The sequence below is a fragment of the Stegodyphus dumicola genome, chromosome X2, assembly GCF_044657685.1.
Source record: "Stegodyphus dumicola isolate Sdum_Otavi_A_Nest chromosome X2, ASM4465768v1".
Classification (NCBI taxonomy): Eukaryota; Metazoa; Arthropoda; class Arachnida; order Araneae; family Eresidae; genus Stegodyphus; species Stegodyphus dumicola.
The window spans coordinates 86097394-86115237 of record NC_140781.1 but is presented as its reverse complement, the minus strand read 5'-3'; the positions used below and the strand labels follow the sequence as shown (position 1 = coordinate 86115237).

The following is a 17844-nucleotide window of genomic DNA, read 5'->3' as shown; positions in this document are numbered from 1 at the left end:
CGTGGAAGGTGTCTTAAGGGAGATGGCTCACGCTCAACTCTAAATCTTTACCTAGAATGAAATACCAGAATTATGCGTTCCAAAAATATGCCGCTTTTAAAATATTAAATTTTTTACAGGTCATTCATTAAAATGACTCATGCGTTTAAATAATAATTAAAATTATATTTATTTTTATATATTTAACTATTCCTAGATTTGCAAAATGTAAACGTTTCTAGCTTATAATAGAGTTTAAATTGAGATGGGGTAAATAACTCCAAACGAGTATGTTTAACAATACCCTGACTTAACACTATATCCTTTGAAAACAATTTGTTTTTTATCCCACGTTAAAAGTTCCTAGTTGATACCATTCTGCATATAAACCCATATACCGGATCTTGCACATCACTGCGAAAAATACTACTTTAACGAAGCGCTATTTTGGGCTGGGGAAATCGATTTTCTGTTGTTGTAAACATAAAGGACAAAAGGGAATTTTCAGCTGCTTGCGAAGCAAAGGCTAGTGTCTTGTAGATTTTAGAAGACGCCATGTTTGTTAATGCAATAACTTTCGCACAGATTCAAACAAAAGAGCAGGATACGGTTAAAAATTATGAGCATGTTTACAAGGCAGGTTAAACTTTCCTTCTTTTACGAGGTAAAATGTTTTCTTCTTTTAATTAAAAAAATTAAGGGTTCTTAGAAAAACTAGCTGTTAAATTATATTCAGTCACGGCATGGTGGTAACTAACACTGACCCTTTGAAATAAAACGCGAAAGAGTTCGAGCAACTTGAAAAATATTTAAAAAGCTGCTTTGACTTTTCTTAGCACTTATAAAACACTTTACCTTGAGATGTGCTTTACTTTGTGTCATCATGTGTAAAGGAGAATAAAGTTAGTTAAACCTCTCTTTCGTTTACCTACTCAGCAAGACAATTTTTATTCTTCGAAGACCTCATCTATCCCACGACAAACATGTTTCAGGATAAGGTCTTAAATTGAGTTAAATGTCATGTTAAATGATTATTTTGCAGCGCCCATTTCAAGTATTTAGACTATAACTGCTTTTTATGTCTTAATTTTCACATTCGAACTATAAACTTCATATATAAGTTTAATTAATAAGATTTGATAAGATTTAATAAGATCTGATATTATTTAAACATGTGATGACCACTTTAATCAAATGTATTCATTATGTAAATGTGCTTGTGATTTCAGGTTTTAACTCTCAAAAACTTCTACAAAGCAATTAAAAATTAAATTTTCTGCCATATCTGTAGATTTACAGAATGCAGTTTTAATCCTGTAAAAAGCGAACTAAAACCAATCAAAAATACGTTTTTCACCAGAAAGCTGTAGTTTTAATCAAGAAACCATTTAAGGATCGCTTGAGAGCCAGATACTTGTTGAAAAAATGAAGAAAGTGCAAGAATCAGAATTGGCAGAGTAGTAATCAACAGCATAGAAACTAATCCCAGGAAGAGCGGAGTGAAATTTATTTAAAAAGTGTTACATCACCAGTGTTCTCAATGGCTCAGAAGAACGGTGTATTGTGGGATACTGAAGATGAAAACTCCTCAGAGGAGTCAGACAGTGAACCGCAGAAGATTTTTTATATTGTCTGAGAAACTACTCAGACACCTCCAACACCATAAAGAATTAGATTCTGATGCCCATTCAGTAGGAACTATTCCGTTTTAAATATGTAGTGCTACCATCGTGCGCCAGTCAATTTCTATTATAATAAAAATATTTGTTAGATGTATTTTAGCATTTTATTTGTTCCACTTCCCTAATTTTTTTTCTTTTAGCTCTCTATTTAAAGATCGCGCCTTACAGTCGACGGTGTGCATCTTTGAATGAAGTCTAAGAAGACCGAAAAAAACGAGAATTTTAACCCATTTATAAATAAATCATTAATATATTATTCTGAGCATGCAAATTTCAAACTTCCATTTAAATTTAAAAATAAATTTTGGATTTAAATATTTACTAAGGCATTATTTTGATTCAGTATTTTCTAAGATTAAATTTATAACACGTAAGCATGAAATAAAAATTAGCAGTTTAATAACTGTTTGGGAAATGCCTTTTTTAAATAATCCCACTAAAAACATTTTGTTGGCATTCCAGTATAAGATTTCTTTCAATAGACCGATTTATGTTTTCATATGCAACGTGTCTTCACAGTTTTAAAAAGGATGTCATAAAATGACTAGATTTAAGTAAAGCAGGTTATCTCTGTGTAGCAGACGTATGTTTTCATTCTGTTCTTAAACATCCATAGTTGTGTAGACAGAGGCTTCGGATTGCACCGCGGAATTCATTACCTGGAAAAATCTTCCATCCCACCATTATGATTTTCTGAATCTCCGAAATGCTATCAAAATGGTAATCTTTCGAGTAAGATTTTACGTTACGAAATAGAAAATAGTTCGTGGATATCAAATCTAGTTGGGGAATATGATTATGAACAATTAGACTTTGTTTTCATCAAACTGTTTGACAACAGTTGTATTTTGCGAAGAAACTTTCTTCCTTCTGGCTTTTCGGTCATTGAATCTAAAACAGCAGCTATCAACTGCATAAAATCCAACAAAGAATGCTATTCAAATTTCCTTTAGTAAGAGAGGGGCATTTGAATTAAAGCAAATTAAGAAGTTATAAGGTTCCAATTATAGTATATGCACTGTCGAAGCAAGTACAGAAGTTATAAGGTATTTTCTCCCCCCTTCTAGGATGCCTTCGTGGTGTAACGATAGCGAACTCGGCGCGTATTCGAGAGGTCCTGGTTCGAGTACCGGCGAGGGCATTGCACATTTTTCACGTCTCCGGCATAAAAAAAAACTAATGACTCTACAATGTATTCGTAAAACATTACCACTAATTGGTAATGTTTACAAATTGGTGATGGTAATGTTATGGTTGGCAGCTGCACTGTGATTGGTTGAAAAATATTAATCGCATTGCACATGCACTGTGTTGGAAAGCATACGCTGTTTTACATGTGTGCACATTATTTTCGTCATGTAAGCACGGACTGTAGTGATCTTTCATTGATTCCATAAATTAAATGCTTATGTGTACGCAATTGATTTTGATTAATCGGGACGGATGACAACACCTTGGCCCGATTATGTTGGTGCTTTAGTAATCCGAAGTTTAGTTTAAAATTTCATGAAACATAAAAAATAAATTCATGAAGCAACAAATTAGTCTCATGAATAATAAACAAAAAATCTTAAAAATATATATCTAATACTAAAAGTCTTCTTTTCTTTCTCTTTTGTCCCAGCATGATAAACTTTTCGAACATGATTTTGAGAAAATATTTGCTTTGTTGATATGTAACCATTATGCATCCAACATGCGCATGTTTCTTAGTTTTTGTGTTTCCAAGAGTTATTGTTGGAGTTATTGCCATGTCCAGACCCAAGTTATTGTAGTTTAAGCCATTATGTGTGAAATCGGGTGAGCATAGTGTGCATAGACATCCTATTCCGATAGTTGACCAACTTCATTGCCTTCCCTCATAAAACATAATTGTTAAGTTATCAATATGCAGGGTACGTCAGAAAGAATCACTCTGTTACAAGTGGTTATAGAAAACAGTTTAATTGGCACATTAATCTATTATACATCAAATTAAACTTTAAAAACCCATATTTCTTATCATACATTACAAACTCTTATCTGAGATCTTTTTATCAAGCGACACGTATCCAGGCTGAAGTACATTTCTACACGCATTGGAGCATATCCGATGTGACTGACTTGAGTATCATGAAGTTCGATCGCAATGTCGGCATAAAAACAATTATCTTTACCATACCACCCCTCTCCCCCATCTCCCTAAAAAAGATAAAATTCATAAAGAGGGGGTCCAGCGAATTAATAATGTCTGAGAGGAAATTTGGTAACTTTAGCTTAATGTATTACAGGTAAAAATATGCACCTATACACTGTTTACTATAACCATTGTAGAATTGGATGATTTTTTTTTCACTTACCCTGCATTTCTGGCATTCTTTAAACTCATTCCTTCAGTTTTAAATATATTATTTCCTTCCTTTCGCATCCCTTTTTTCCATTGCTTTGGAAGTTTAGAGCATTAGAATTATTTCACTCTCATTTTGCATCCAAACAATTTTTCACACTGTTTATTTCTTGCAATTCTGAGACGGAATCGGACCATTTCTAGCATTTCCAAGGATGAATTTTTAAAACCACCCAGGAAGGGTAAAGAATACTGTTTTATTTTACAACTTTATCCTAGTAAAAAATTTGCAAAGTATTGTTAGGAAATGTTTAAAATTACTTCTCTGGCTATTGGAAATAAACACCAGAGACGCTTTTGAGCTTGACAAAATGATTAGACAAGGTGCGAAATGAAAGCCTGAAATGTACTTTTTCAACTGCGTAATCGTTATTGTGTTTGATACTTGTTATGTATCTTTAAGTTTTTATAAATATTTACTGTATTTCCACAGTTTTCTTTGCTTATTTGAGACTCTACGCCGAGTATTTTGCAGATGTCCCTATTAAACAGCGGGGAGTCTCAAAAATGTGAAGAAAATTATGTTGACTGTCCAATTAACCGGTTTTCGTATCACCTGAAATCACTTGCATTTATATTTAAAAGTATTTAAAGTGCATTTATATTTTAAAGTATTTTAGGAGCTGAAGTATAGGGAATATATAGGGAGATTGCCAGTAATTTTGAGTAGCATACTGAAGAGAACAGAAACGTGCTGTTTACCTTGTTAACGCTAAAAGCTTTATTTGAGAAAGTTATATTATTGGAGATGCTTTCTCCGCTAAGTATGAAGAAATCCGCTAAGGAAGAAATCCGCTTTCTCCGCTAAGGAGAAGAAATGCTTTCTGCGCTAAGTATGCACAATTCGTCTGGTGGCAAGTAGGAAAGATGCGGGTATGGTGACTTTGCTGCACACCAAACCAGTTTCCCTGAAATTCTATTATCGTCATGCTATCGCTTAGGCAGAGAGACTCCGAATGCTTTGCCGCAGTGAAAATTAATCAAAATTAATAGCTCTGCTGTGAGAGATTACAACTTCGCTTAATGGAAAATCATGAAAATGTATCGTTTTAAGGCTCAAAGACACAAGTTCATGATTAGCTTGCTGTGATGTTTATATAATTGTAGCGTAATAATTTTTATATAATACTAAGCGAAAATCTGTCGCAATAAACTAAAAATTAGGCCAAGAAAAACTTAGATTCAACTAGATTTTAAATAAAACTCTATGTTATTGGGGTACGAATGACATGGGTCACTTTCTTCTGAAGCAAAAGACTTTTGCTCTTGCAAAAAAAAAAAAAAAAAAAAAAAAATCAGCCAACCTAGCAAATATTTGTGCTTCTGAAGAAATGGGATTTAGGTTATCTTCCCTCCCCCAAATGAGTAAAGTTCTGTTTAAAATGCATGCCAGTTTAAGTTGTTGCTTTTTCTTGGGGAGGGTTAACATTTTATTTTACACTTCTATGTTACTCTGTCATATAAGCTTTCGTATACAATAAATTAGAGTCTTACAGACTCTAATTTGTTTAGTTTGTAAGTCTTTATAAGGATTTATGTTATTCTCCCCTCCCTCAAATCGGTAGAGTTTTGTTTAAAATGCATGCCAATTCAAGTTGTTGCTCCTTTCTTGGGGGCAGGGGGTTAACTTTTTATTTTACATTAGCATATTTCTCTGTCATATAAGCTTTCATATGCAACAAATTAGAGTCTTTATTTATTATATAAGTCTTTAGTTGTTAAATGCAATACAAAGCCTTTACTCATTATGCAAATAAAAGTTGTTTTCTGATTAACTTATTAAGCACAAGACGAAATGAACTTGAGACACCTTTACGCAAAATTGCTTTACTTGCATTTGGGTATTGAAACTGTTAGGCTGTCATAAAGAAGATTATAGCTTTCTGCACTACATTCTGAATAGTATAAGTATAAAAATTTATTTTAGGTTTATGTGGTTAAATTTAAGAAATAAGAGAATTATAAAATGCCATGATTTCGTAGTTTTTTTTATTTGTATTAATTGTCTTTTTATTGCAGAACTCTTGAGTCATGCAGAGACATCGAGTATCAGTTTAACTTTCATTCGAATATGTATGCTGCAGACAGTTCATAACTGATTGTAAGTTTATACCACCGAACCATAATAAAGCACAACTTATTTTGTTTCTGCATATATTGTTATATATACAATTTATATCTTCAGTGTCTTAAACACTTTATAAGCTTTAAAATAATTTCAAATGTGTCTTGTTAAAATAATTTAAATAATTTAGTGGTATTCTAGATACTTAACGTACCCATGATTGTGCTGACTTTAAGTAACTATTTCATGCACTCTAAATTTGATTATAGGACAGGGGTTCTCAACCAGGTAGAATTTCATTGTTTCAGGGGAGGGGGATCAGCCTTTAATGTTGACGATAACTTTAGGTTATGAATACAAATAAAACTACGTTTATTCAGCTGTTTGTATTCACCAGTATTTTATATATTATTAACTATTAAACACGTTAGAAAATAATCTTTGGATTCATTCATTCGAATAGATATTTATCTAATTGCCGAATTATTGGTTGTTTGTGCATAATGTGACTTTTTATGCCCTGCAGTGTGTATAACCACATGCTACTTTATTTCAGGTACTACTTTGGTAGATGGTTGCACAGAGTTTTGGCGATATACGTTAGCGCAATTGTTGACACGATTTTTACAATCGTCAGCCATCTTGAAAACTCTGTTTTTACGTATTTTACACACAGTAAAGTATTATTATTTATTACACTGAAAGGTATTTTTTCTTCCTTTCCGCATGCCTTCGTGATGTAATTGGAAGTAAACTCAACGCGTATTCGAGAGGTCCAAGCTTCGAGCCCGGCGAGGGCACTGCACATTTTTCGCGTTTCCTGCTTCAAAATAACCTAGTCACTCTACAACATATTATATTTGTTAACATGTTATAGACGTGAAATACGTATACCAGCTCAGAGTTTGAGAAATGATTAAATACAGTGGCCTGTAGACAATAATTTATATGAAAATGGGGAAATACATTTTAAATGATAAATGACTTCTGTTATGAGAGTCTAAGTTATTTGACAGAAGCGATTCGTAATTCTTTGGTAAGGAACAGAAGAAATTTTCAATATGTTATATTTAATATATCTTCTCTAAGATGAATAGATTTACCAGTTGCCAAGTGAATAAGACAGCTGAACACGTAGTTCGACCCAGGTTTGAATGCTTGCAGACAGTCTGTCTGCATATATATTTTCGTGGTTTTACCTATGCATAATGTGAATATGGGACAGTTTTCCTTAAAAGACCTCCACGGTGGTATCTCATTCCTTAGGCAAATAGAGTATTCCTACTTTATTGTATTCAACTAAACATTTCTAAGATGAACTGAAACTCCTAGCGTGTTTGTATGATTATGACAAAGTTTCGAGGGCTATCTGCCTAAGGGGAGGAATGCCTTCGTGGAGGACTTTCTAAGGAAAACTGGCTCGTATACACGTTACACATGGGGAAAACCACGGAAACGCCCATGCAACCAGCCCTTTCGCGGGATTCGAACCTCGACCGAACTACCAGTGTTCAGCGACTTTGCCGCTCGGCCGCTGGTGGCTGAAACTCCTAACGTATTTGTATATTACTTTACTTGAAGAAATGGTTGTGTGAAAAGAGCATGATCTACGTACAATTCATAATGAAATGATGGGCGGAGGAATTATATAAGGTTGTACAAATTAACCATACGTACACTAATAATGATTCTTTTTACCCCAAAGTTAAAATTTTCTTGCCTGAGAGAGCATAGTTGCGCCGCCTTTCACAAGATTTCGTACAAGAGATTCGCCCTGACTACTGAGATGGTTAATAAATAATGGTCTTGGTTCTGATTCCAAGCAAGACATAGATGTATGTCACTGAAATGTTACTGAAAACTCATCTGAAATGCTGACACGCTGAAAAAAAGGAAAGGAATCTGCAATATTACCTTGTGTATAGCGATTTTTGCTTCTCCTTATATTACTAGAGAAATTATCATTTGCCTACCCTTTTCCGGAGTGTAAAGTCCTGTATCATCAAGATACATAAAAATTATGAAATTAAAATGATGATTATAATAAAAATATTGTTTGTAACGAATGTACTCACTAAAAGTATATATATTTCAAAAATGGTTCCGATATTCAGTGATCAGAAGCATATATTAACTTACGCTGGCATGATCTTAAAAGCATTTTCATGCAAATAAACATGTGATAATTTTCATAAAAGAAGACGCTTTAATACAGTAGCAAATAACATAATTGACAGCTTTCTAACTGATTTAATTAGCAAATTTTAAATATTTTTTCATGTAAAAGAAGAAAAAAAAATATACTCCTCTTCAATAATGTAAAGTTCCAAATCACCTGAAATGAACCGTGAAGACTGTCAGAAGCCTTTTCGTCGCGTCTACCCTCTAACTAAAGGGATCAAAACTGTAAGTGAAGGTTTAAAATAAGCATTATTTTATTGACATGTAAACCTGGCAGTTATTCAAACTTCAAAGTATAACAAAAGTGCTTGCTGTTAATTCAGCGTACAAACTCAAATTGAATCCGAAATATAAATTCAGAAATACGTATTAAATACTACTCGGCCGTAAGTGTTCATGAAGCGAAAGCGGCTAGCCGGAGCTTGTAAATTAGATTAGTCAACAAGAAAGCGAAGTAGACTAACAGACAGCCAATTTATGGTACTAAAATCTCTCTCTAAACTCAAGAAACTGCGCTTGTTTATACTTTAAGTAATTAGCAACATAGAGTTTACAACCGTAGAGTTTACAACCGTTATAGTTTACAACCGTAGGGTTCAAAATAATAAGTTAACTGGGTTAATTAACATAAAACCTCATAAAGTTCTTAAAGAAATGAATATTTCTATTGAATTATATTTCTAACTGCTGTTCAGGAAAAAAGTGGATTCTAATAGAAGCAATGGATGACATCGTTAAAATGATGAATAAAACATACGAGGAAAATATGTTTGCGCTCGGAGAGACATGAACAGAAATCTTATTTCTAGTGATAACGACACTAGATTTAATTAAAATATTGTTGCAGCTTACGAAAAGGGGACGTAAATAAGAAAGAACCGTATCAGTTGTGGCTGCCATCTGAAGGCTTCACGATCCATTCATTTTAGATGCGTGCCTAGGAAATTAATAGTGCTGCTCTGCCTGTGTTATTCAGCGTTTGGACCGCATGCTGGAATAAAAAGGCCTTGACAGGATTCCTCGGAGAGTAAACACATTTGGCGAGATAGAACTGGAAGTTCGCGTATTTGGCAATGTATCGCTGTCGCTTTGCTGCAACCGTATTTATGCGCATTTTGTTTTTATCCCTTGTTTATTGTTATTTTCTCCTTATTTATAATCGCCCTATTGTATGGCTCCTTGAAATTCGTTGTTTATAAACTGATTTTAATAGCAGTTTCCCCTTTTGTATGGTACACTTTAAGTCAGAAGTGGTTTTCTAACGCAGTTCAATTGTTACTACTATGCATCAGTCGATCATCGACTTTTGTGTTCCAAGGAGCATATTTACGGTATTGTAATGGCACACACTTTAAGGCAAATGTCCACAAAAGTTCTTCCCTGGGCTTTATTTTTGCAACCGTTGGCCGTCTTCCAGTTACATAAACGCTTGTAAAGACATTCACGTTTTGATATTTTCGATTTAAATAAATAAGTTTTGTAAAAAAAAAAATATGAAACTTTACCTTTTACACGGGACCTTTGATCCTATACTTATATTTTTAAAAAAGTTATATTCTTAATAAAAAATAAAACACAAAGAGTGTAATTCCGGTACGATAAAAATTAACCGAGCAATTTAATTTTAAAAATTGTGCACGTGATATTTAATAAATAAATGTAACACACAAAATGTTAAAAAAACGCCCCTTTGGACGCAATTTAAAATTTGAAACATTTCAGATTTTATTTGTTTATTTATTTATTTATTGTCCGTAAATGTAAATCTATGGTATTCGTTAGCGATTTAGTGATGTCTAACATTCTATAATTTATAATTTTGTTACAGCTATAATGCTGAACGAATTTTACTCAAGCAGCTTATAAGTTTTCAAACTCTAGGAGCTCTAGGAATGCATTATGAATATTATCGTGCGGTTTTATTACATTAGAATCATGGTTGGTTTGGTTTATTAGATTACGGCAAAGCACTCGAGGGCTATCTTCCTTGAGGGAGGGATCCCTTCATGGAGGACTTTCTAAGGGAAATTGGCTCGTATACACGTTACACATGGGAACGTGTAACGTGTATACGTGTATACGAAAACACCCATGCAGCCAGCCCGTTCGCGGGATTCGAATCTCGGACTGAACTACCAGTGTTCAGCGACGTTACTGCTTGCCCGCTAGGTGGGCCAGAATCATGGTTGGATAGTAACAAAAACTTTATTAAACTAGAAATATTTCTTTAATTTTTATTTATGCAAATAACACAAGCCTGTAAAATTTGGGTTGTGTCATGAACTTTCATTAATTGATTCCTGTGTATTTTTTAGCGCTAAATTCTTAAATATGAAGTTCATTTTCTCCCATCGCGTCAGAGTTTTTTAGAAATCGCAACTTTTCAGATTTGTAAAAAAGTTGAAAAAAAGTCGAAAATAGACTTAAAAGTTTTTTTTTTTTCCATTAGAATTTATTCTTTATTTAGCTTATACTCAGGCAATGCAGGTGAAATACGCAATTTTATTTTTTTTTTTATGTGCCGAAGTTTCCGTGGACTGCTCATGCGCTGCTTCGCGCTTTTCCTTTTATTTTCTTGATTTTCTTTCATTTTCCTTTTATTTTCTTGATATTCTTTCTTTCTTTGATGATTCTTTTATTTTCTTGATATTCTTTCTTTCTTTGATGATTCTTTTATTTTCTTGATAGAGTTCATCTCAGTATAACATTCAAAATAGTCAGTCAATCATTCAAAGTAGTCCCTTTGCCTTAATACCTCCTTTCCATTTCTTTGATGTCTTGGTGAAATCTCTCGCGCATCTTTTCGCAAACAGCGCTCAGATTTTCAGAAAAATAATCCAAATACGAATTTAAGAAGAGAACCTTTAAGCTCATGGAACAGCCTAAGTTTTTGTAATTCTGCAGTATGTTTTCAACGATTAATTTAAAGTTAGTATTTTTCTTATTATCCAGATACTTGGTTACAACGTCTTTAAAGGCTCCCAGACTTCTTTTTCCGCAACGTCCATTTGTTTATCAAAATTACCATCTTTGACAAGTTTCCTAAGGACCAGTAAAGATAGCCTGGAGTTTGGTAAGGCTGGAAATTAGTCACAGATGTATTTAAAACATTGACCTTCTTTTGGTAAATCTTTGACAGATCACTTCATCAAGCTTAGCTTGATTTGCAGAGGTTGAAAGAAAACTTTGTTCAGATCTATGAGAGCCTCTCGGGGCACATTTTTTGATTCCAGGTTCTTTATGAAGCCTTTTTAGCCAACCTTTCTTTATATGATGTTTTTCTCTGTGTGTGCTATCCCATTCAAAAAAAAAAAAAAAAAAAAAAAAAAAAAAAAAAAAACAAGGAAGGTTTGTGTAGCTTCCTTGCTGTCCTAGGAGCATAGATATTATTTTGAGACCGCCATACATAATCCACACATGATCATCGTACTTAATTTTATCGAGAATGAATTCTATAGTTTCGTAACGCTATTTTAAAATGATAGCTTGCCCGAAAGACCCAATGTAGCTCTTAAAATTTGAAAACGAATTAATGGAGTAAATGAAAAATGCAATAAAATAGCAAATTAGGCTTATTTATATCAATTTTCATTAAAAACCTGAAGGGTTAAATTGACCCCATCTCCCCCTCAACTGTTTTGCTATTAGAATTCTTATCATAAGCCCCTCCAAAAAAGAATAAATTATGAGAAGAAAGCGTTTTATGTCTATTTTAATGTATCATATTTTTGCAATTTTTCGACTTTTTAACAATTTTGAAATTTGCGATTTGCAAAAACATCCTGACGTGGTGGTAAATAATGAAGGTCGTTTTCGGATTCACGCTAAAGAATACGTTCGAATTAATTATCATAATTAAAAAATAAGCCATCGCAGGTTTATGTAATGTTACGAATTAACTGTGTGACAATACGGAAGACCGCCAGTGTTTTCTAGAACGCGAATTCTGTGAATAAGATCTGCTTTTTGAAAACAATTATATTCATCAACACTTATTCATGAGAATGTGCATACAAATGGTTGTCACGTAATTTATTAACATCAAAAACATTTTTCAGAACTTATATTTTATTTTTAATTGCATCTGTATGATTACAATGAAGTCATGACAGTTGCCATCTTTATTTTTAGTAAAACCTTCTTGAACCGTACATAGTTGAACTGGCGCAAGACACGCGTCTTGTATTCAATCATTGTACGAGTATTTTAGTTTACTTTTCACATATTTACAGAATTGTAATGCAATACAAGAGATAAGCACAGATAAGTGTGAAACTATTATGATACTGATATTAGAATAAGAATATAGCAGTGATGGTTTCATTTTACTTCTATTCGTCAATTAAAGGTTTTAGGAAGGTTTCATATTTTTCATTACCATTGGGTAAAAGATTTCGTTTTCACCTTCACCGTTATATCCATTTAGGTGCATGCGTTATAAGTATTAGATACGACTCGTATGATTAATGTCGAAATAACGGATTCAGGAAGATTTATTGTAAGTATATTACTTCTTTTAGGAGAGAAAGGAGAAGTAATCAAATGAAAAAGCAAACATGAGGCGCACTTCTAAAATAAACTTGGAATTTTTTCTTATGTAGTCCTTACCTTCCATACATAAAAAACAAAATTATCGTTTGTGATCATGTAAATTAATGAAATGTAGCGTTAATGAAAAGCTCCTTAACTATATTAATTGCAATGTGTGTGTTTGTGATTTTTGCGACTCCGTGAGATTTTTAACAGTTTTTAACAATTTCCCATTCTTAATCTGAATTCTTAGCCGGCATGCGAAGCTTCGAGTGCTAATTAAGAAAGCTATTAAGTGGACAGTCCATCATATCAAAATTAAACCCTAAAGTATATAATTAACTGAAATTATGCTTAAATATAAAAATAAAGATTTACTTATTTTCAGGGGGGAATGACGTAATAAAATTTAACTGAACTTCCTGTTTCTCTTCCTTTTCGTCACATGCATTAATTACATTAATTTCGTTACTACAAATATCTCAGTGTATTACTGTGTAAACTAATTATAAGAACTTAAAATATAATTTAAAATGGAACATTATAATGAAGTGCCGAATGACTGAACCCTAGTGACAACGTTATTGCTTTATTACACAATCTAAGCAAGCGGTTCCTTTGCATACAAATATGATTCCCCTCCTCTTAGTAAATTATTAGCGAAAATGATGACCTTCTTGAAATCAGAATAGTCCCGCTGTGCCTCTCTGTGAATAAAAAGGATTTAAATGTGTGAATACCAACAGCGAGATTGTTTAGAAATAAAATTTTCTTTATGAGAACTGTCGTAATTCTGCGTTACAGCCTGCTGGGTAGCTGTTTAAATAAAGAAATTAGTATAAATGATTGTTGAAAGCAGGGCCGGCTCCAAGCATTGACCATGTAGGCAGGTTACTTTCATTCCTGTATAGGGCACTAAGTAAGTTGCTGTCAAAAGTGAAAGCTAAAAGCATGCTTTGTGTTATTAATATACTTAATTTATACGAGGTGCGGACTGTTTCTTGTTGCCTAAATTCTGGAGCTGAACTTGGTTGAAAGAAAAAAAGCGGACAAACTGCACACACAGTATATAAGATTTGTTTTATTCAGCAGGTTACCTCTGACGTTGAATCTTTCCAGAGATTTCATGTACTCAACCAGAAAATGTAAATAACTGAGTTTAAATAATGAGACAGAATCTAAATTTAAATTCAAGGAAAGTTTTAATAACTTTGACCCTAAGTGTAGCGATTCTATTTCTTTCTGATGGCGTGTTGAATGTTTGCGACTTAAAAGTTTTCGCTTGTAATACTTGAGAATAAACGTTAGCACAGGGAGTAAGTTCTCAGTCTCTAACGTTTTGATATGCAAAAAATATCGAGCTACTATTATATTATCCAGGCGCAAGGCAACACAAGTTTAATTTTGGTATGCTTCTTAGTGTAAATTTCAAGCTGTAGTGCCAAATAGTTTTTTAGTTATTTTTATGCTTTTATTATATGTTAATGTTGTTGGATTTTAAAGTAAGTGGAGAGAAAAATTCGTCCGATAATCTAGTAAAATTACTCAGTCTAGATTAAGTGTGATTAACTGTAATTAGAGCGTAACTTTGTAAATTTACAGGATACAAAAATTTTCTTCTCGACGACTATACATTCGACAGATTAACTGTATTTAAAAGTAATCGCTTTCGGCGTTTTCTCATTGGTTTAGTTTGGTTTATGTGATTACGGCAAAGCCTCGAGGGCTATCTGCCTAAGGGGCGGATTTCCTTCGTGGGGGACTTTCTATTAGAAATTGGCTCCTATATATACGTTATCCAGCGGGAAAGCCATAAAAGCACCCATGCAGCCGGCCCGTTCGTAAGATTCGAACCTCGAACCGATCTACCAGTATTCAGCGACTTTACCGCTCCGCCGCTAGTGGGCTGTGCTTTGTTATTAAGGAAGCAAATTAAAGATATGCCTTTTCTGGTAGAACTTGTATACTGTCGGCAACACACATCATGTTATATCATGTTATTTGCGCAGAGCAGCGCATTTTAAAAATTGCTCAATCAGAGAGCTGCAGTGTAGTGTCGTAGTCTTCCGTTTAATTGCGTCCAACTTCTGCTTCACGGTCTTGGCAACATGGGTACGCCTCTAATCGTCATTAGAAGGACCCTTCACAGAAACTACTCACGTGATCATCCTTAACTAATCGTCTCGACTAAGCCAGGAAAGCATTCAACAGTTACAATCGCTCCGTAATCTGTAACAGAATAATTGCGTATGGCACTCGTTACAGAATAAATGCGTATGCTACCCGTTGACATAAGAATAAGGAACTCAGCTGCCGTAGTTCTGGGCCCGAGTTCTAATCTCGGGAAAAGCATGGATGTTCATAAATGTATTGTGTCTTCACGACATGGATGCTCTTAAAATACTGTCGAGATGAATATCCTTTCGAGAGGCCGGTTGGTGTTAGGAAGAGGGGTTTGAATCTCTCGGATCAATCTCCCGGGATGTTCTTCCAGATTGGAACGTAGATGAGAACAAGTCGAACTGTCACCTACCTATAAGATGCTCAAGACCTCGACCAGCAACAAGAGCTTATTACTTGTTGGCTAGACCTTACTGAGATTCTCTTAGATTAAGAGGGTAAAAATATTACACCATTATAAATGCATATTCGTTTGCTTTGAACACTTGGTAGAAACGACGCAGTCAATAGATGTAGGAAACGTTCATCGTTACAATACAAATATAGATATAAATAACTTGCTAATCTCACATCTCAATCTTAGAAGATATTACGGCTTACTTTCGATGTGATTCACACACTGGCACACACTGAATAGAAAGTTTTTTTTTTTAATCTCCTCCCCCCATACATTCAAATTCTTCTCAGGCAGAGCCCATAATTCTATTGTTACATAACTTCGAGACTATCAAAAGAAGTCGACAGGAGATTAAAACATAAAAAACTGTTGCACAGACGCTGTTGTAAAATATATTTGCAACGTAACTGAGGAACTTATGAATCTCTTTTTTCCCGATATCGTGCTTTGTTTTCCTCAGTTCCTAATTATCATTTTTAATTAATTGTTTTTCGTGTCTATTTGTACCTGCAATTATTTTTGAAGCTCAGATTTTCATCTAATAACTTAATTCCTCCCCCCTTCATCTATAAATTTAAATTTTACCTGGCTAATTAATAATAGACATTGAAGGAACTGTCACGAGAAGGGTGATCGTATTCGGAAACATTTTAGTTCTATTCCGTTCGTACTGTAGCATTTCGCATTTTGCTTTCTATTATGTAATTAGCGTGCAACGCAACGAATAAAATGGAATTATCGAAAGCATACATGATCAAAATTCTTTTTAAGGTATATGATTGCTAACTCTGAGATATTTTAGAATTCCACAATTTTTAACTTTGTTATAAGAACTTGTCTTCCAAAAATATCATAATTTCCTTAATGTAAGGCCATTCATCAATTAGGTTAATCAATTATTAAAGGGTGAATGCCACTGAATCTTTGTAGTTTCTATCAGGATTAGATTCAGGAGAGCGACGAAGCTGGTTTCGCAGTTCGCTACTGGCATCACTAGAGTTAGGGATGTCTCCAAAATAATAGAGTCAACAAAGTGCAGTTTAATTAGGCTCCTGGTATTCAAACCATCTCATACACAGCCTATCTGGATATCCTCACAGTCTGGATGATACTTTTGTTTTGTTTTGCTTGTTGTTATTGCCCAAATACGCATTTATTGCAAAGCAAGACACTGAATTATATTTTTTCACCAAAAATTATATAGGCAAAAAAAATTTTTAAAATTAATTTCCTTATCACATAATGTTTAAAAAAATTTATTCCAAAATTTATCAATAAATTTATTTTTTATTTGCTTAAACGCACAATCCATTTTTATTTCAATTGAAATAAAATAAGAAATTAATTTTTATTTGCGTAGAAACTCTAAACATATAATCTTGGTTTTTATTTTTATTGCACTAAAATTAAACAAAGACATTATTTTTATTTATCTAAAAGAAAACCCGTAACCTATTATCGATTAACGAAAATTAAACTTTCCTTAAATAAACTTGTAGCTTACTTCTATTCAACTAAAACTAAACTAAGTAGACTAGAATAGAAGAGAAACACGCTAATGTGACAATCAAAATCGTAAAAACAACCTTGTATTAGCGTAAGTATATTAGCGTAAGTATATTCTTTTAGTCATTGTTACATATTGTTGGCTATGATGCTGTGATGCTTTCGTCTTCGTGACGACATGTTATCGCTTTGCATTAAATATTTGACTGCTAAAATGTTAAAAATGGGAGTAAAAAATAGCGAGATTTTTAAATAACAGAGGAAAACATGCCAGGTATGCCTCTTTTATAAACGAAAAAAAAAGTTGAGATGAGAAACAGATGAGAGTTGCCAATATGTCAATTGGAATCGTGTTCTTGACAGAAAGCCAAGCCATGGTGCAAAAAAACTAAATTTCACAAGAAATGTGAGCCAAGGTAACCGATAAATACCGATATTTCGCAACCCATTATTTTTGCATACAATACAGAGTAAGTCAAAAATGATTACGGCAAAAAATTTAACTGGCACATATTTGCATGTCAAATTGTAGGTCAGATTAAACTTTAAAATTTTAATTATTCAAGTTTCTTGTTACATAGTACGAGGGAAATACGTATGTACCCATTAAATGGTTAGCTATGATAATTTGTAACAGCCCATTTGCTTTTGATTTAGTGTCTTGTATACTGTGGTAACTTGTTTGCATTATAAAGTATGTCTTTAACTTTAGTACTCAGACATATTAAGGAAAGTTCTTTTAAAAACTGGAAATGACTGATCTTCGGGTTCACGGACTCACTCTTAGGTTTTTCACCGTTTCGGTGAAGCGGAATTTTGGTTAAAAGAAATGTGGTAAAGCTGGGCTCCAGTATATAAAGCTGACTTTTTTGAATCCATGAAATATTATTAGCATGTCAGAAAAAACTTGCAGGGCAAATTGTGGAAAGGGGGGTGA

The 17844-nt window shown here is 33.5% G+C and overlaps 1 protein-coding gene across 2 annotated transcripts in view; it reads left to right on the top strand.

Annotated features, from left to right (window-relative positions):
- The window catches only part of LOC118200099 (uncharacterized), a 210591-nt gene that overhangs the window by 63454 nt on the left and 129293 nt on the right, over window positions 1-17844 (top strand). The window contains exon 1 of one of the 2 annotated variants that reach the window (XM_085809574.1): window positions 6067-6148. The exons of the other annotated variant lie outside the window; for it this stretch is intronic. The gene's annotated coding sequence lies outside the window, so the exon portion shown is untranslated. Of the gene's footprint in view, window positions 1-6066; window positions 6149-17844 lie in introns of those variants that run through there. 2 annotated transcript variants of the gene reach the window in all.